The sequence below is a fragment of the Arvicola amphibius genome, chromosome 7 (genome assembly GCF_903992535.2).
Source record: "Arvicola amphibius chromosome 7, mArvAmp1.2, whole genome shotgun sequence".
NCBI classification, from domain to species: domain Eukaryota; kingdom Metazoa; phylum Chordata; class Mammalia; order Rodentia; family Cricetidae; genus Arvicola; species Arvicola amphibius.
The window spans coordinates 127,427,031-127,447,616 of record NC_052053.1 but is presented as its reverse complement, the minus strand read 5'-3'; positions in this window follow the sequence as shown (position 1 = coordinate 127,447,616).

The window sequence follows — 20,586 nt, the reverse complement described above, 5'->3', positions numbered from 1 at the left end:
TTATATACTCTTGGAAAGGGAGGGAGGGAGGGAGGGAGGTAGTAAATCTGGTCAGTTTCAGGGACTTCCTGAAGTTATTTTGAGTTGTTTACTTTCTTTCTTAATTGGCTCACCTGCAGAATGGAATGTTTCAGTCTGGGAGGAAACTGTCATTCAACCAAAAGGCTGAAGAAAATTCAAATATTTAACTGATTTTTGTAATGCATTTTTGTAGCATAGGGCTTCTTGTATATACTCAGGAGAACTGTTCTTGTGAATGGACAGTACTGCCTTTGGTCCTGCTTTTAAAAGTGGAGCTATTGTGAAGGCTACAGTATGCTAAGCACACAAATAGTTACACATTAGAATTTTCCCCCTTAGGAGAATTATTGCCCAAGTACCAAGCAGTGTGATTGTTACAGGAGGCATTTTGTTTTCAACCTTTTCAAGTTGTCTATTGAGCTGCTTTGATTCTTTTAAACATGAAGTTTTAAAATTAATTTCAGTACATCTAGGGCAATGACACTTTAGTATAAAGCAAAAAGCTACCAGAAATTAAAAACTACTTAGTTTCCTCAAAGGTTTTGAATTCAATTTCAATTCAATTTCATTAACAATTACTGAATGCCTGCAGGGAGCAGAACACTGTGCTAGGCACTTAAACTAGAAATATGCGGAAGTCTCAGTGAATTTATAAATTTGGGTGGAAAAACTCAGAGTCATTTAAACTGTACTCTTTTGAAGTCTATATTTCCTTTGATAAATGCTCATAATAGTATTTAACCTAACGGGAAACTTCTAGGGAATATGAGATGAACAGAAATTGGTGTCCTTTGAGTCTTAACTTTGAATTGAAGGGATTTTTTTTCATCACATCAACATATGACTTAAATCACAGCACAGAGTAGTTTAAAATTTGAGCAGAAATTAACTTTGGAAGACCATGTGGTACAAAACTCCTGCTGCCCATAGGCCTCAATGAAGGGACCCACACACAGCAGGGATTCCCTCCTAGACCCCATATTAGGCACAAACCATGCTTCAAACACTTATTTTCACACAGACGATCCTTTATTAAGTGGGAAAGAAAAGTAAAAGCAGCTGCTTTCTGACTCAGGCAGAGGAACAGCAGCAAATGATCTTACCCAGGTGATTTTTAAGAGGAGGAAAAGGGGGTGGTGTCTGTGTTAGAATGGGCTGGGATACCTTGGTATATTTTGATGGGGCATGCTAATAAGGTGAACGTAAGGGGCTTCTGATTGCTGGACTTTAGTAGTCAGCCTCAGGGAAAGGAAGAGGTCAATTAAGGGAATATACCTTGGTGGTTAGATTTAGGAATGTAATCTAATGGTTTTTAGCAAGGCAGGGAGAACAGCAAAACCCCAGAAAGCCATGTTTACCATGCTAGGGCTGTCTAGAGCCCCTCACTCAACATTCCAGATTTGGAGTATGTTTACTCTTGAATGTATTCTGAGAGATAACAGCATGAGTGGTTTTTCCCTTACTATCATTAGGAACCAGGGATACCTGAGAAAGTTGTTAGAGGAAGATCAGAACTGCTGGGATTTTCCTACCTAAGAGCACCCACAGCTACATCCTTCTCTTAGAGTGTGTGGGATGTGAACACTGTTTTCTTGTTAATGTTAAACAAAGGATGCTAAAGAAACGAGTTGTTTCCTGTGGACAAATACACTCCTGGTCTGTGATTAAGGGATGCAGTTGTCCATAGCAGGTCTTCAACACAAACAGCTGCTCAGTGCATCCCTTTGATCCTGTAGACACTTTAAAACAACAAACTGATTTACCTTTGAACCAGAATCTTTTTTGGGGATAGAATTTCACCCTACACTGTGTTTTTGTTGAGAAGTAGCTAGCAACATGGTGTGGGCCTGTTTCTAGATTCTTGTCTACTTAGCTTTTGGCTATGTATATCCTTGCATCCATCCCAAGCTGTCTTAACTACCAAAGTTTAGAATTAATCTCAGAGACCACTTTTTCTTTAAATATTTTTTCTTTACGTCTCCTTTAATGTACTTGATAAGTATTGGTTCCCTGGTTATTGGGTATTCTCCTCCTATGCAATAAGCCAATCAGGCCAAAATAAGTCCAGGTTTAATAAACAGAGCAAAACAGCTCCCAGGTGACTCTCAGAAAGGCAGGAGAGAAAATCACATGGCAGGTCTGGTGGCAAGTCTTAAGCATCATGTAGGTGTCATCTTGATTAGCTCTGGGAGAGTAGATCACCCTTGGTAGTCTTTCCTTGGTTGGGGTCTGGAGGGAGCAGCTTCAGGGAAGTGCTACTTGGCATATAGAGGGTGGGGTTTGGGAATGAATCCCCAAAATGGAGATCCCTCACATTATTTTTTAGGTACTTTTAAGTCCATATGTGTTTAGAATTGGTTTGACAATAAAAATATACTGAGATTTTAACTGGGTGTTAATTTAAATTATAGAGCAATTTAAGGCTTTCTCAAAATTTGTATTTTCTACTCTACAGACATAGTACATTCCCCATCTTCATAAATGATTTTTCTTTGTCTCGTGAATATATTTCACATAGAAGCCTGCCATAACCTTATTTTCAGTATTTTATTTATATTATATTCTGTTATAAAGGGCAGAATTTTTGAAATTTTATTTTTATTTCTCTCATGTGAAAATATGGTTTATTTTCCAGATATGAATTGAATAAAGAGACTCTCCTAAGCTGATTTATTAATTCTCATATATTACCTACACATGCTTTAAACTCTTTCTTTTATAATACATTTTAAATTAAAATATAATTATATAACTTCCTGGGCCTTATACTCCTTTTAGTCCCTCCCATGTTCTCTTTACCAGCCCCTCCCATGTTACCCCCCTCCAACCTCTCCCATGTGCCCCTCCTCAAATTGATAGACTTGCTTTGATTATTATTTTCTATATAAATGTTTAGATATGCATACACATATATGCACACATATATAAATACAAGCTGCTGAATCCATTTTTGTTGTTTGTGTGAACATAGTTTTATGACTGACCATATCAGTATCCAATTAGGGAGCTCAACCCTGGGAAAGGTTAATTTTCCCTGTCTCAAGAGTCCTTTGTCTAGGGCTGAGATCCCCTGAGATTTGCAGCTCTCTTTGTTATTACGTCTACTGATATGATACTGTCATTGTTCAAGTCTTGTTTATGCGGCCATTCCTAGGAAAGAACTTCCACTGTGTTTCTGCTTCCTCTTCCTCCCTGAAGCATTAGATGCAGGAACTGTGCTGCAGATTATTCAGTGAAACTGGAAGTGGGGCAGGGTTCTCAAACCACTGATCTCTGCATTGTGCCCAGTTGTGGTTAATGACTTCCATTTGCTGTAAAGAGAAGTTTCTTTAATGAAGGCTGATAGTCCAAACTTTTTGTGAGTAAAAAGATAAGAGTTAGAATCTATTTAGGGTTTATAATGATCTACCAAAGTAGAAGTAGTAGTTTCTCTCTTAATACCTCATTAGTCCCTGGGTAGTTGGCTAGGTTTCTAGTAGCACATATGGTTTCCCTCCTGTTGAATAGGCTGTAAGTCTGCTTAGAGAGTTGTTACTGTCGTACCTTTCTGGCTCTCTTACCATGCTGCTCATTGTTGTGGTTTACAGATGTCATAGCTGGGTAGGACCATTCATTGGTTCCCTGCCATTGCAGCTTGCATAACACTTGCTAGTACTATGGAAGGTAGCCTGTGGAAACAGAGGCTTTCAGGTTAGGTCCAGCTGGAATAACCCAAGTTCTGAGTCTTAAGTGTGCTGTGTCTTCAGTAATAGGGGCTTACCTTCAGCCTCTGAGAGGCAACCAAGGGCAATAGCAATAGCCTCTTTTGTTCTGACCATTTATGTGGACTATCCTGACCAACTGTTCAGAGTGAAGGTTCTTGTGTCAGGTACTGGGAGTTTTGTCAGTGTATAATTCTTATGGGAAGCATTGTCAGCCCAAGTGGAATAATTTTATTTATATATATATATGATATATTTTATTTAATATGTATATCTTATATAAATATATGTGCATTTACATAGTATATTATAAATAAATATATATTACACAGAAATATTCACATACATAAAATTGTATATAATTTTAAGTAAATATAAAATAATATTATTTCTTTTCAAAGAGAAAGCAATGCTGTCTATAAATGATAGCAGTTATATATCCTTGCAATATTATGCCCTTTATTTCTTTTCTTTCCCTACTGTACTAGGTAGCACAGTTACAACCTGAGTAGATGAGAGAACAGTAAGCATCTGACTCATTGGCAGTTTCGCAAGAGTGACTTCAACATTTACCATTAAGAATGACACTTGCTGTAAAGATTAGTGTTAAGGAATGAATTTCATCATAATTATGCAGGTATCTAGTAGATGTTTATCCATGTTTCATTCTTTCTTTATTTTATTTTCTTTACTCTGATACTTGGTCCTCCAGCAATTTTATAAGCATTTTATTAAATTTCCCTCTCCAGGTTGTCAAATCTGTCAACCAGGTCCATGATATTGGTGGTCATAATATTCTGTGATCTGTTTAAATTTATTTGTGACAAATTTAACTTTGTAGCACTTTGTTCCTGGAACTTTCTATGTAGACCAGACTGGTTTCTGTCTCCTCAGAGGTAGGAGCATGATCATGAGTACACTACTGGTTTTTTGTTTGTTTTTGTTCTGTTGTTACTGGTATATATTGTTTGTTTTTCCTTCTGAAGGCATATGGACCATTAGAACCGCTGCTGGCTCCTTTCAGTGTCCCCTTTGCCAGTATTCTGGGAATTTTCATTTTCCTTGCTGGTCTCCAGATGCTGTATCTGGTTCCTTGTCTTTCCTTTTTTTCAAGTAATTGCCTATGGGCACTGAGCTCTGTGTTATGCAGTAGGTGTCAAGTCAGTCTGTGGAAAATACTCAAAAAACTTGAAGGACTAAGTAATTTTAGAGAGGAAAGTATGGAGAAGAAAGGGGGATGAAATTGCTGCTGTGCTTTCAATTTATGGCAATACCAAAGGCAACTTTGATTAATACAAAATTTGATGGATGCCGTAATTGGGTCTACATATTTTCTATACTATTTGTCAAAATGATTAAGGTACATTTCAAACCATAAAAATATTCATAGGATTTCTGAAAACTCACAAGATGTGTTAAACTTTGAAATGGATTGCCAAAGATCATAATGGCATTCTCTACATAGTGAGTATTCATTCAACAGATATCCAGTAGCTTTTGTATGCCAAGCACAACTCATGGTATCTGAAATGCAATAATGAACAACATAGATAGAAATCTATGCCTTTCTTCATGGAGGAAAACAAATAATAAACACAACAAATAGATTAAATTCTTTAGAAGTTAATAAGAGATATAGAACGAATACATGTGTTTTAGAATCCAGGGAAGGATACAAAGTAGAATTTTTAGATAAAGTAGTCAGGAAAGGCCTCGTTGAAAAGGTCACAGTCAAACAAAGATTCAAGAATAGCACTACAGCAGAGGAAGCAGCCAGTAGAAGGGGCGCACAGGCTCCTACCTAGCATATTCAGGGACGGCTGCACCAGCCACTATGGCTGAGGCACAATGACAAAAGACAGCAGAGTGAAAGACAAAGCCATTGAGGCTGTGGCTCTAAGATAACCAGTGCCCTAGGGAATGAAATAGGATTTTGTGAATAGTTGCATCAGAGAACCGATGTGCTCTGATTCCTGTCTGAAGGGACCACTTCCCATGCTGTTCTGGGAAGAGACTGTAGTGGCCCACGGTAGAAATATCAAGACCACTCTAGGACCTCCTGAAGGAATTCCAGCAGTTCCAAGCTGATCAGGGTACATTTAGTTTTTTTAGGTGGTGAGAAGTATCCCCATTACTGGGAAATACCACCACAAAATTGGCATCTTAAAAGTATGATTTATCATGCTTCCATGGGTTGGCTTCTTTGTTCTTCTGATGAGTTCTTCTAGACTCACTTATGTATGTGTCTGCTCCACACTGGAAAGGTGGCTTCCATATGTGTCCAGGGCTTTTCTGTTCCCTTTCACTCAGCCTTTTTATCCACTAGTAGCCTAGGATCCTGGAAGGGGCTCTGTTTGGTGTGCATTTGGTGGTAAATTTGAGAAGTGATTGGATGAGAAAGCTTCTGACATTATCAGCAAGTTTTCCTCTGATGAATTCATGTTGAATGGAGGTGAAGAACAGTTGGAGGAAGTAAGTTGTTGAAGTGTATCTCTGAAGAATATACCATGTGATGTTCTGTCTCACCGTGAAGCAAGTTGAACAAGGGCTGAAAGCTCTCTAACTCTGAGATAAAATAGATTTTCCCTTGAACTGGTTATGTGAGATATCTTATCACAGTGATGAACAGCTAACAGAGGGATATGGGTGCTCGAAACCACTTCCTCGGTGTCATTTATATCTTGTCTTCAGAATTATGTTTTTGCTCGAAACCACTTCCTCAGTGTCATTTATATCTTGTCTTCAGAATTATGTTTTTCAAAACAAGTCACAAGTGCAGTGCAGATGTAGATGAGTGGAAAATATATGCTCTAGCTCCTTGAAAATTTTTAATAAATTAGTTTGATTACATGTGTATGAGTGTTTTGCTTAATTATATGCCTGTGCATCACGTCTACATCTATGCCTGATGACAAAGGATGTCAGAAAACCACGTTGAATCCCCTAAAACTAGAGTTATGCATGGTTGTGAACCACTTAGTGAGAGATGGAAGTCAAACTTGGGTTGCTTGCAAGAGCAACAAGTAGTCTTAACATCTGTACCACCTCTCTAGCCCTGGTCATCATCTCCTGATGGGAAGAATAATAGAATTACAGTGAAAACAGGCTTAAAAACAGATTAAGAGGACTTTGTATCATTTAAGCCTATCAGAGAGTGGTCAGTGTTTTAAGAACATAGGTTGTGATCATATGATGCGAGAGAAAAAGAGGATCTGAGAACCATTGTAAGATTTTGGCTTTGAGTAACTGGCAAGGAGTTTCAATGGACCAAAGACTGGGTGAGGTGTTAGAGTATAGATGTGCAGGATTCAAGCAGGAGACCTGAATGGGTACATTATGTCCTAGCACTCCGTACGTATGCAACTCAATCAAATATCTACTGCTTTCTGAGAAAGTCTCTTGACATGAGCCAGAATTAGTATTTCAAAGTATAGATCTGAAGAAGATGGTAACTAGGTAGAGTGGCCATAAGCAGATGAAGGGTACCTTTATTATAAAATGTGAGTCTACCATAGGTAAAGACAGTTTGCTGGACATGGATGGAAAAGGGTATATAATACCACAAGAAACTTCAAGAAAGGGTTATAAGAGGCTTATTAGAAGGTCTATATAATATAAGAGTCCTGAGAAGAACTATAGAAACTTTCTCCCTTAGTGAATCTAGGGTTTCTCACAAAAAACAAAAACAAAGAAGCAGAAACTCATGAGTGGGAAAACTCCACTTCCATACTGGGCTTGAATGTAGAGGGTATTGCTCTGAGTCCTTAAGAAAAGAAAGGACAATTCTAATGTCCTTTGAAAGTAAAGATAACACACAACTTAAGCACAATATCTTTATCTATCAAGGCAACTCATTTTTCTCTAAGTAAAAAAGACCATGTATATTAAGGGATTGAGGTCAGGGAAGAGGGAAGAGCAGGAAAAGCAGAGATAGAAATAGAGATAGACAGAGAGAAAGAAAGAAAGTGAGACATAGGGAAACAGAGAGACAAAGAGACAGAGACAGAAGGAGACAGACAGACGGATTCATGATGCACAAATCTTCGTGAATGTGTAAGAATGTGTAGATACAGACCTTGGCTAGATCATTGTTGACACCTATGAACATGAGCAATTGTCCTTCCTTTCCTTTTTCAGGTCAGGGAATTAAATGATGAGGAAGAACAGGTTTCCCCCTGCCTGGTCCACACTCTTTTCTACAGTTTACAAATAGGATATTACAGAGTCAAGACATAATGAAGTTAATTTGACAGTCTACTCAAGTGAGAGAGTTAGATTCCATGACCTTTGAAAGTTAATTTTCATCTCAAGATTTTACATTCCAATTATGTCTGATGGACTATTTAAATAAATGATGGTTTTTCTATTAGGAAAGGAAATTGACTAGAATTCATTCTATTCGAGCTTCAAACATTTGAAAGTAGGTCAACTCTTAATTATCCAGGGTAATAGGGAACATCTTGGATGGATTATTCCAAACCACAGGTAATTAAGAAAATGTGCAAATTAGGCACTGATTCATAACATTCATTAAAATTTACATTTAAGCTACTACTTAAGCAGCATACATTTGTAGATGAGTAAATCATCAGGGTAAAAATAATTTTAAGATAGATATAGACATTTTTCATAAAACATGGAGTTCAAAATACTGTCAAAGGATGGACAACCTTAAGTATTTTGTGTTATAAAATTCCACATATGTATTTGGATTGCTCCAGAACATTTGGCAGATATTATCATTTCCTTTCTGAGAAGGTGAGGGAGCCATCAAGAGAAGTGCTTTATCCCTTGAAAATCTCCTGCTTAGTGTGATATTAAGTCTTGCCCCATATTCTATGGGCTGTGAGATTATCTTCTTCCTAAAACATACCACTATGAAATGCCTCATGGTAGCAGAAAGTTCAGGGCAAGTGAAAAGGAGAAACTGGAGTTATGTTCACAATATTGTACTGTCTAACAGATCTTAGACCCAAAATTTAACACCTGTGATATATCACCCTTAGTTTTTTTCTTCTCAACTGATGCCCAAACAATATAAACTATTGTTGTTTGTTGTCTCACAGAGGTAAAAGGTAAGTCCCTATTACTGAAGACACCATGTATTTCAGACACAGGACTTGGAAGAATCAAGCTACATATGACCCAAAAGCCTCCTACCTAAGGACTGACTTTCATAGTCCCAGAGGGTGCTATGCAAATTATGGAGGATGGGAAGCAGTCAATAGTCAGATGCACACTTGGTTGCTACCCAGATCGGTGTATTGTTCAGCTTTCCTCAGAGAAGTTTCTTCCTGCAGTAAATGTTAATGAACACAAAGATCCATAATTGGAAAAAAAAGGGCAGAAAGTGACTTTGAGACACTCATTCCAAATGGAAAGTGTTTATCAAACCCCTACCCTCAGTGCTTAAGGAGGCAGAAAGATGGGCAGGACCAGGGGTGATGGATGACTCTGAGAAACTTACAGACACAACAGGACTAATACACATATGAACTCACAGAGATTGTGACAGTGTACATGAGATCTGCTAAATTTCAATCTAGACAAATGTCCTGTCACTGAGAGGGATAAGTAAACACAAAGCCACGAACCCAACCAAGAACTTGTTTATGATTCATACCTACAGGGAAAGAGAAAACCAGCTCTCTACTGAAGTGTCACTGGGTATATCAGCTACACTCCAGTGCCAACATAAAATGGTCCCTCTCTGTGTGTGTTTGTGTGTGTGTATGTGTGTGTATGTGTTCTTTTTGTCTTTTAATATTCTTCTTATTGATATTTTGATATTTTTATTTTCATTTTTTTGAAGGGGGAACATGGAACACAAAGTTGGGTGGATATGAGGTGGAGATGATCTTGGAGGTGTTGGGAGAGGGGAAATAATGTGATCAAAATATATTGTATTGTCAGGTTCAGCCCAATGGGTCTGTACATTCCAGCTGAGGGTGTGTGGATTGAAGAAAGCAATAGACAAGAGACAAAAGATAGGTCAGGAGGGCTTCCAGTAAATATGTGGCCAAAAGTCAAAAGCCAAAAAGCCGCCGGGCAGTGGTGGCGCACGCCTTTAATCCCACCACTCGGGAGGCAGAGGCAGGCAGATCTCTGAGTTCGAGGCCAGCCTGGTCTACAAGAGCTAGTTCCAGGACAGGCTCTAGAAACTACAGGGAAACCCTGTCTCGAAAAACAAACAAACAAACAAACAAAAAAAGCCAAAAGTCCCACGTTTATTTCTTACAGTTTTTGTATATTCCAATTAAAAGGGAAAGGCACAAGACTCCCATGATACAAAGAGCAGGCAAGCATAATTACCTGCTCACATTTCAAAACACCTTTTAACCATGCCCTAGGTCAAAACATCCTGTTGGTTGGCTTTGTAGAGTAAGGCACCCCGTAGCCACACCTTTGATCAAACATACTGTTATTCATCCTTGTAGAACAATTATAGGTCTGAACTCTCTGACTTTAGTCAAGATGGAATGAATTCAAAACTGTGGGCCTTCAGAGTATATGAAAAACATTAGTCCTCCACAGCTGTGAGACTCAGAAACCATAACATGGCAAGATATCCCTAAGGGTGCAATAGTGACCCTCAGATTTTGGTGTTAACCAACAGCTAACTGGACATAAGGCATGCTTTACCTGAGGTAAAATATTCCTGGTACTGGAAATGTAGTTAGGCCATGGATCTTAGAGGAGATCCAGTTTCCTAAACCACTGCTCCTAAACTGCATTCCAAGTACCATATCCACAGAAGTTTAGCTATCAGTCTTCGTCAAGGAGACTTCTTTTTGTAATTGACATTGACCATTACAGAAAACCCCAACTAGATAAACTGCAGAGAACAACTGATCCAGAGCTGCTCAGCTCCAGACACACCTACACACAGCTCTCGTACCTAATGCTTGAGCACATTTCAGAAGAGGGAGCAGAAAGATTGTAAGAGCCTGAGGATTAGGTGGGCTGTTATGAGACCATCTCATAGAAATTACAGAGAAACTTCAATCATGAAACCTTAGCAATATGGCTTCCCAAAGAAGATCTGAACCCAGACAATCACAACAGACATGCTAACATGAAAGGGGACAAACTTACAGGGGCCCCATTCTTAAAGAAAGAGTTATAACCAGCCAAGAAATGGTGAGAGAGGGAGAATTTGTTTTTCTCAAGCATGAGTTCCTTAGTTGGTTGCCTAGTATCAAGTAGTTAGTCCTGAAAATATATACATACAAATAACACTAATGAAATCAGTAGGTTGTATTTATGTGTTTATGTGTATATTGTATATATGTAACAAAAATAACTAAAGAGAAGAGATGTCATACTTATGAGAAAGAAGGAGCATGGGAGGATTTGGGGAGAGAAAATGAGCAGGACATTGATGTGATTCTATTTTCATTTTAAAAACAAAACCTGACTGAAAAAAATTGTTATTCTGATTGTATCTTTTGTTTTTGTGAAACTACTTTCCAAAATACTGCAAATTAGTGAATTCCCTTTTATTAAATTAGTTCACAGCTAATTGAATATAGGTTTATTTTCTTATTTTAAAAATTTGTACCTAGTATTACCCTGTTGTCAGCTCCCTTGTTTCTCACAGGACTCTCTGCAGTAGGTAGCTGCTGTTTGTGGGTGTGGTTACCTCTCTTGGGTTGGATACTCTTTAAATTTGACTTTGTCATGAAATCTCACATTTCTTCATGTACGGTGATTGAACGTTTTGTTTTGTATATTAGTCTGGGTGGGCATCTATCTGTTCAGTAAGACATCTGTTCAGGTGCCTCATTTTGCTGTTTTAATGTCTCTCTCTTGGGTTTCAGCTGTGGTGCAATACTCATGGGTTACTGTGGTAGGGTTGCAGGGCTCTCTGGTTGAGACATATTTTCAAAGCCATTATTGATTGTGTTTTCACTGGTGTCTAGGTGTCTGGGTTTGGGAAGATTTTAATTCTGGTCCGGATTTAAAGTCTTGCCTTCGTTGGGTGGGTGTTTTATGGGTGTCATTCACATCTTCATTTTATGGGAAAGTTTGTATGTTTATTTACACTCATGCAAGTCATCTTTGAAAAACAAACACACAGATTGGAAATTACTTAAAGATGGGAAGTTCTACAGTCTACAATGAGTTGTACCTGATGGCACAATTGTGTTGGGTATATTGGTGGGTGTGAAAACTGTTGTATGTTCCTGAAGTCTGAAGGGCCTGGTGATTCTAGAAGCCTTGTAAATAAAGTATAAATACCATCACACACACACACACACACACACACACACACACACACACAGAGAGAGAGAGAGAGAGAGAGAGAGAAATACCAGCAGTACTTTTGCTGAGATAAACACACCTCATCAGTGTGCTATGGGATTCCAACCTTCTATTTGATTGGCAGATTTTAATTCCAAATGTTTTTAACTGTGATTAGGCCATGTTAGAATTGGCTTGGACTTAATGTGATAGATTGTAGAATAGATTGCTTGCAAGTGTTTCCTCTAAGTAGTAAAGGAAACATGTGGGTGAGAGAATCAATGAGAACCTCTATGTAATAGTGAGGCGTGGCGGGACAGATATCAATTAAAGCCAATCTTCCATGGATCTTTGGTTTGACAAATTGCCTCTCTGCTCTGAGACAAGCTGCTGTGGGTTAACATGCAGTCAATGCACTAAAAGACGTGTCTCCAAACTCAGTCCCTGTGCCATTACTCTCAAGAGAGATTTATTTATCAGAAAGTCACCTTTGATCTTCAGAACAAGAGAAGGACATGTGTTCTGTGATTCCAAAGAGCGCTTGATTTCCAGGCACAAGGAGATTAGACTGAACTGTGAACCTACTTCAACACTTTAAATCCAACAGAGAAGCAGCCTGCACAACAGAATAATGACTCTCATAAATCTGCTTTGGCTGTGGGTTTACCGAACAATGCATTTCCATGTGAAGTTGCTCTGCCCGTTTCCTTCATATAAAACACATTATCAAGACCCCCTCATGTTCTGACGGGCATGGCTACCAACCACCTACACAACATGCTTATGTCACTGATGTGCACATACATGGAGTACATGAACTGTAAAAATCTGTCTTGGAGCTTGAACATTTGCATTTTGGTGTGATGCATATTAATTTCTGAGAGGATATCATGTAAATTTGATAAGCTGTATTTGAAGAACAGAATTTTTGCCTCAGAATTTATAGACTGAAAATCCAATAGCCTCTCTTTGACACCCTCTCACACCATGTACAACCCACAATACATTAAGACCTGCCTAGCAGCCCCCAACTCCAGCTGGAATTTCGTGGAAACCCTCAGGCCACTCCAGTCAGTGAATGAGGTAAGCTAACTGCAGATGGTCCCCTTTCCCACATCTCCTCCACATCCGATAACCCCTTCTCATCTTCAGCTCTAAAACCGACCACTTTCTTGGGTCTCCACTGCTTCTCTGCCTCCATCTCCAGCAGATCACATATACCCTCCCCTCCAACCTTCTTTCTCCCTGCTCATCCCATTATCTCAGCCATAAACTTCAGTAGGCATTCCCTGGGATCCTGTTCTCCACAGCACACTCCTACTAGGTATAACTTTCTTTTCTTATTCTTTATTTCAAAATTATTTATTCTTCTCTCATCCAATATATTCTGAATGAAATGAAATTCCCCCCCTTTACATCTCTCAGTCCCCTGTACACCTCCCCTCTTCCCTAGATCCACTCCTCCTCCATTTCCCTTCAGAAAAGCGTGGGCCTCCAGAGGGTATCAACCCAACAAGGCATAAGTAGTTACAGTGAGACTAGTCACAAACAAGATTGGACAAAGCAACCCAGTAGGAGGAAATCTGTCCCAGGAGGAGGTGAAAGAATCAGAGACCTCCCACTCCTAATCTCACAGTTAGGAGTCCCACAAAGTACACAGAGTTAACTACTTTAACATATGCAGAAGACCTAGCACAGACCCCTGCAGGTTCCATGATTGCTGCTTAGGTCCCTGTGAGTTCCTATGAGACCAGCTTAGTTGATTCTGTGAATCATGTTCTCATTGTGTCTTTAACCACTCTGTCTCCTCTAATTCTTCCTGTCTTCTTCAGGGTCCCTCCAAAAAGAGAGAACTAACGGAGATCATTACTTTGGGCTCTCTCTACATAATCTTTGGCTGGAGTCTCTGTATCTACTCCTTTCAGTTGTCAGAAGAAACCTTTCTGACTTTCTGAATGGCTATTGGGCTAGGCACTGATATGTGAGTACAGCAGAATATCATTAGGAATAATTTTACTGATTTTTTTCTCTCCTAGGACACTGGGCTATTTCACTTTCTAGTCTTGCAGCCAATGTTGGGCAAGGGTTCCCTTTCATGGTGTGGGCCTCAAATTATACTAGTCATTGGTTGGCTACTCCCCCAAGTTCTGTGCCTCCATTACCCTAGTACCTCTTGCAGATAGGATAGATTGTAGGTTGATGGTTTTGTGACTGGATTGATGTCACAGAAACACCTTGGGAAGTTGCCTGGTTTCAAAAGATGGCTGGCTCAAGTTCCATATCCTATATTACTAGAAGTCCTCCTAGAATCACCCTCATAGAATCCTGGGAGTTTGTTCTGCGCTGTTTCCATATCACCCCAAATGCCTTCCGATTCTAGTCATCTCTTCCTGAACTCTCTCCTTCGCTGCCATCCCTCACCTGATCCTTCCTGTTCCCATTCCTACCTGCCCCTAATTCATCCACAAAATCTATTTCTTCTTCCAGGGGAGATCCATGAATCCACCTTAGAGCTCTCCTTGTTACTTAGCCTTTCTGGGTCTTTGAATCATAGCATGATTATCATTTACTTAGCAGGTAATATCCACTTATAAATAATTATATATCATGTTTGTCTTTCTAGGTTACTCACACAGGATATTTTTTCCTAATTCTATCCATTTGCTTGCAAATTTCATGGTGTCAATTTTTTTAAACAGCTGAGTAATGCTCCAATTGTGAAAATGTGTCATATTTTCTTTATCCATTGTTTGGTTGAGGGATTTCTAGGTTTTTTCCAATTTCTGACTAATTTGAATATAGATGAATATAGATGCTCTGAGCATAGTTGAACAAGTGTCTTGTGGTAGGGTGGAGCATCCTTTGGGTATATATCCAAGAGTAGTATAGCTAGACTTTGAGGTAGGTTGATTCCCAGTTTTCTGGAGAACCAAGGAACTTGCCATATTGATTTCCATAGCGGTTTAAAATGTTTTCACTCCCAACAGCAATGGAGGTATGTTTCCCTTGTTCTTCATCCTCACTAGCAAGATCTCTCACTTGTGTTATTAATCTTAGCTATTCTGAGAGTTGTAAGATGGAATCTAAAAGTAGGTTTGATTTGCATTTCCCTGATGGTCAAGAATGTTTTTTGGTTTATTTCCATTTTTATCTGATTTCTTCAGGCATTAGTTCACACTAAAGCTCTCACTGAGTATGTGGGTTTTGTGTTTCTCTTTAGTTTGATTTGACATTTTCTCCTTGTACTTTCTTCTCTGACACAGTTTTCCAGCTTTTCGTAGGGATGTGGAATCCTGGTGCCTAGGTCCAAGGGCTGAAGGTTTCAGCACTTAGCATTAGACACTTAAAATGCACCTGATGCCTTATTTCACTTTTATCAGTGGTTTTTTATTCTGTAAGAATGTTTGGGTAAATCCTGGTTCAGATGGCCTCCTCCGTCTTCTCAGTAGGACTCCCCAACTGAAGCCCAGTGTTTGGCTATGGGTTTCCGAATTTGCCTCCATCAGTCACTGGATAAAGGCTCTCTGATGGCGACCAGGGTAGCCACCAATCTGATCAAAGGAGATAGTCAGTTCAGGCTACACATTTATTTAACTTTCTGCCTCTATTATTCATTCACAGAGTCACAGGTGGCTAACATTTACAGTATAAATTATGTTATTTATCATTTTTGCCACTGCTGACTTTATACATCCCCATGATAGTTAGTTTTATTTCATAATCTGTTCTCTTCAAAAATTCTATTGCTATTTTACTAGTACTTTCCATTTTTATACACTCATGTCTTTTCAAAGGTCTGTTTATTGTAGTTCAATGATATTAGATGAGCAAGTGAAGCTGTAGGTATTCATTTGTTATAGATTGAGTGTGAAAGATTCCCACATGGCTTTGAACCCTTAGTTCCTAGTTGGTAGTACTGCTTTGAAAGTCTGTGCAAACTTTAGGGAGGTGGAGCCTGGCTGAAAGAAGCAGACCTGGGGAGGGTTACTTGAATGTGCTATAGCTGAATTTTTGAGAAACAGTATCCACATTCTCCCAACGCTACATACAGATGGAGCCATTCCCACAGTCACAATGGACTAGCCAGCCGCCCGAAACTGTAAGCCCAAACAGCCCCCTCCTCCTTTAAGTTGTTCCCACCAGGTATTGTGTCATAGTGATGACAAAAGTAACCAAGGCAACATTCAACCCTGTCTTGATGTGGAAGCCCACTAATGGTTAATTGGAATGGAGGATTCACATTTGATTTTTTTTCCACATTTGATTTTTAAATTTAACACAATTCAGTACCAATTTATTATTTTGTTTTCTGATTTTAAGTATATGTATACATTTAGAATTGTCTTCATTTGTTCATGCTCTATTTTGTCATAAACAACACATGTACACGGACTCAAGCATGTGCACATGCATATAACTCATAGCATTTTCTCCCCAAAAGAAATTGCTTGGAATAAATCAGGCAGAATCACATGTTATGGAGGAGAAGGCTCTTGTATCTGCAAGCGGATGGTCTGGTAGTTTGGACTGCAGAGAGGATTCAGGTGGGGTTTGAACACCTGTGAACTGAGATATAATGTGTCAGTTTCCATGCGTGGTACTTACCCGCATTTGATGTGTGCTGCTTTCCTACATTTGATATACTTTTGGTTTGTTTCTTCCAACCAGTTTTAGATGTAACATGAACTCTGCAGGCTGTTCTTCAGTTGGTGCTTACTTACTCTCTGGGACTTTTGCCTTGGAAGTCAAGGGGTCTAGCCATTTTAAATTACATATTTTACTTATCAGGAACCCTCCTAATCACACCGAGAAGCTTACTTTTGATCAACTCTCCTAATAGTGAATAAGCGAGAAGGTGCTGAAATAAATCCACCTACCATTCTAAGATCTCATCTTTCCATTCAATAAAATACATAATAGTTGTGTTGTTACTATTATTGTTATATTTATATGTTGTATGATCTGTGTGCTTCTGAATCCCAGTCATCCTTTCTGATCCTGAGTGTATTTTCAGCCTTGCCTATGCATTTCTGCCAGAGAGACCGGGTGCTTATCGAGTTTCACAATAATTAGGAAAATACTATTATAAAGGCTGTGAAAACAGAGCTTCAGGCTGTTTTGTGTATGAACTAAAGCTTATACATCCTTAAAATAAACACCCTACTGCTGAGTATGTTATGAATTCATTTTCCTTTTAAAAAGACATGTAAAAATAACATCTTAAAAGGAGAATTCTTGTTGTTCATTTTTCTTTTACTAGTTTAGCCTGGTTAAATGTGGATTATTTAAGTATAACTGATGCTAATTTTATAGAAACCAGCAAAGGATCAATGAGAGAGTTCAGTACCTGCATAAACAAGAGTCAATTTGCCAGAAACTGATGACCATAAACATGAATAGTGGTAGAATTTTCTGAATTTCAAGAATTACTTTTCTCCTTTGTTTTTTATTCTGATTCTTCATTCCTGCCATGTCCTTTGTGGTTATGGAGCGAATGGCAAGCAAAATAGAAAGCAGTGGAAAGCAGTGTATAAAGTTTCAGTAACACTCAGGATCAGAAAGGATGACTGGGATTCAGAAGCACACAGATCATACAACATATAAATATAACAATAATAGTAACAACACAACTATTATGTAATTTATTGAAACTGTGATTTTATGGCATCATCTATTAGCTTCACCTTGTATTTCATACTTAAAGTGGAAATTAAATAAGAATGAAATGCTAATTGCTCAAAATAAATTCTGTTGAAAGGATAAGTAGTCTAATTAGACGACAATGAGGACCCTAAGAGACACTTACATAGATCTAATCTACAAGGAAAGTAAAAAAAGACAAGATCTCCTGAGTAAATTGGGAGCATGGAGACCTTGGGGGAGGGTTGAAAGGGAGGGGAGAGGTAGGGAGGGGAGCAGAGAAAAATGTAGAGCTCAAGAAAAATCAATAAAAAAGAAAGGATAAGTAGTAACTCAGTATTTATTGAAAAGAGCTAAAGGAAATATAACCCAGGAAGAGAAATGGAAGCAAGATATTTGGCCTTAGACATTATTTTGCAATTTATTTACAGAATATGAAATTGATACTCAAGGTACATAATTTTGTTCTAGGAAGTCTGTGATGACTTAGACCCTTGACCCAATTCCCCATTAGATATTAGAGAACTCGCCTATGCTTTGGCACTCAACCTAGTAAGGATGTCTAACTAATTAAGACATAAGCCAAGGAGAATCCAACTGCATATCCAGTCTTTACAAAGCTCTTGGTCCCCTTTATAGCTCTTCCTTATTTATAGAACATCTACTTTCAGCATGGTAGGCTGCTTCTGTCCCTCACTGTTTGCACCTCTTTTGTCTTTCTTTCTTGTTCCTTTATCCCATCTTCTTTTTTCATTTTTTTTTCTTCCAAAGAACACAGACTGCTATAGGTCACAGAGACTCTGTGGTTATCTCTCCTGAGAGGTGATGCTGTTCTACAATATTTGAATAAGTATCTTACCCCATTTTATTCAGTCTACTTTTAACCAAAATTCCCACATCTCACTTGTCCCATTTTTTTTTGCTTTTATCACCCCTAGTTCTATGTATGTCCCCCTCTTCTACTTCCTGTATAGCAACCTAAAAAAGTCACCAATGTCACTGTGATTTCTCCCTCTTTATCCACTCCACTCACGCTCACAATAACTAAGATTCACTTACACACAGTGTTTCTTATCGTGGTCCTTCACTTTCCCAAGTAACTGCTACTCAAGGAGTGATTATTTTGTAGGTAATCGAGATTCCATTTTCACAGTGAGTTTACTGTCAGACAGTGGCTATAGTTATAGACTGTCCTTAGCTTTAAGTGGAGGGCTGGGGATAGAGCCTGCTAACCTGAACAACAGTATAAGAGCAGAAAATATAATCTTATATTTTCTTAACATTGGAAACGCCCCAACTAAAGACAGGAAGATGACCTGAGTTTACAAGAAACAATAACAAAGTCAAACAAAAAAACAACAAAAACCTGAACTCTTTACCAATTATCTAATACCACATGCACAGATCTTAGTTAAAACAAACAAACAATAAACACCAGGAACACGAAAAACCAAGATGAATTATCTCCAGAAAATTACTAATCCCACAGTAATTACTTCCCGCAAAAATGAATGAGGTGAAATTTCAGACACACAGGACAAAAGGACAATTATAAACTAGTTCAATCAGCTCAGTAAAGATGAGAATATATTCCAAGACAACATAAATGGTTAAAGAAAAAAGAAAGCCAATTTTAGAATATGAAAATAAAATTCAATAAAGAGGTAGAAGGCCAAATTGAAATAATAAAAGAGATGAACATTTAATAGGTCAAACATCTTTGGTGGAAAACCTTAGGATAGATCATGTGAGGGATAGAATTTTTGACCTGTAGCAAGATAGAGGAATTTCATCAGTCATGATCAAAAGTAAATATAAAAATATATGAATAGAGCATGGCAGCTCTTTGGGACTCTATGGAAAAGCAAAATTTAAGACTTCTGATCTTCCAAGAAAGAGAAAAATTGCACACCAAATAAATAATAAATGATTTCAATAATGAATCATAAGATGAAACTTCCAAAACCTAGGGAAAGAAAAAGCTATATACATACAACAGGGTTACAGGAAACTTAAACAAGACCAGATAAACTCCTCATGTCATATCAAAGTTAAAATCATACACAAAGCAAAGAAGGCACATAGTAATCTACAATAAAGTCCAAGTTACATACAAAGAGAGGCCTATGAAATAAACTGCTAATTTCTCAATGGAACTGTAAAAACCCAAAGGGCTTGGAAAGATATATTTTAAATTCTGAAGGATCATAATTGCCAAATTCACCCTAATATACCAAGCAAGAGCTATCTATTTAAACTGAAGGAGAAAGACCAACTTTCCATGGCAAAAACAGGCTAAGGGAGTCTATGTCCATCAAGCCATTCCCACAGAGGATCCTAAAATAATATTTCAGACCAAAAAGGAAGATAAACATACCCAAAGCCCTTTAGTAGCAGCAGAAAGTTAACAAGGCAGCCATTGAACAGAAGGAATCCCAAAGAACAGAAACAACAGGATGACAGGAATATACACTTTTCAATAATACCTCTGGATACTAATGTTCTCAGTCTCCTTATAAAAAGACACAGGCTAGAAATTTGCATTAGAGAATAACCCCCTTAAAAATAAATCCCTCCAAACATATACTTTGACTTCAAGGATAGTCACCATCTTGGGTTAAAAGAATGGTAACCAGACTTCCAAAAAAATGGGATAAAAACAATTGGTTTGGGATTCTCATCAAACTATTCATATATGAATACTCTCTCTTTAAAAACACCTCCAGTGGGTAATTATTTACAATTTCACAGTAGGAGATGAGAGGACACCCACCAGTGGCAGAGATATGAAGAAAAACGAGTTCACCCAAAACCTTTACTCCACAGAAAAGCAAAGCTTGTATGTTGGGCAGGAGTGGTGCAGTGACTAACTCTTCATCAGGAGACACAGTAGCTGAGATGCAGCGGCAACATTTGCCAAGGACTCTTCACAGAGTTGTGGGTTGTGGGACTTCACCAAGGAAAGCTATGTAATGCCTAA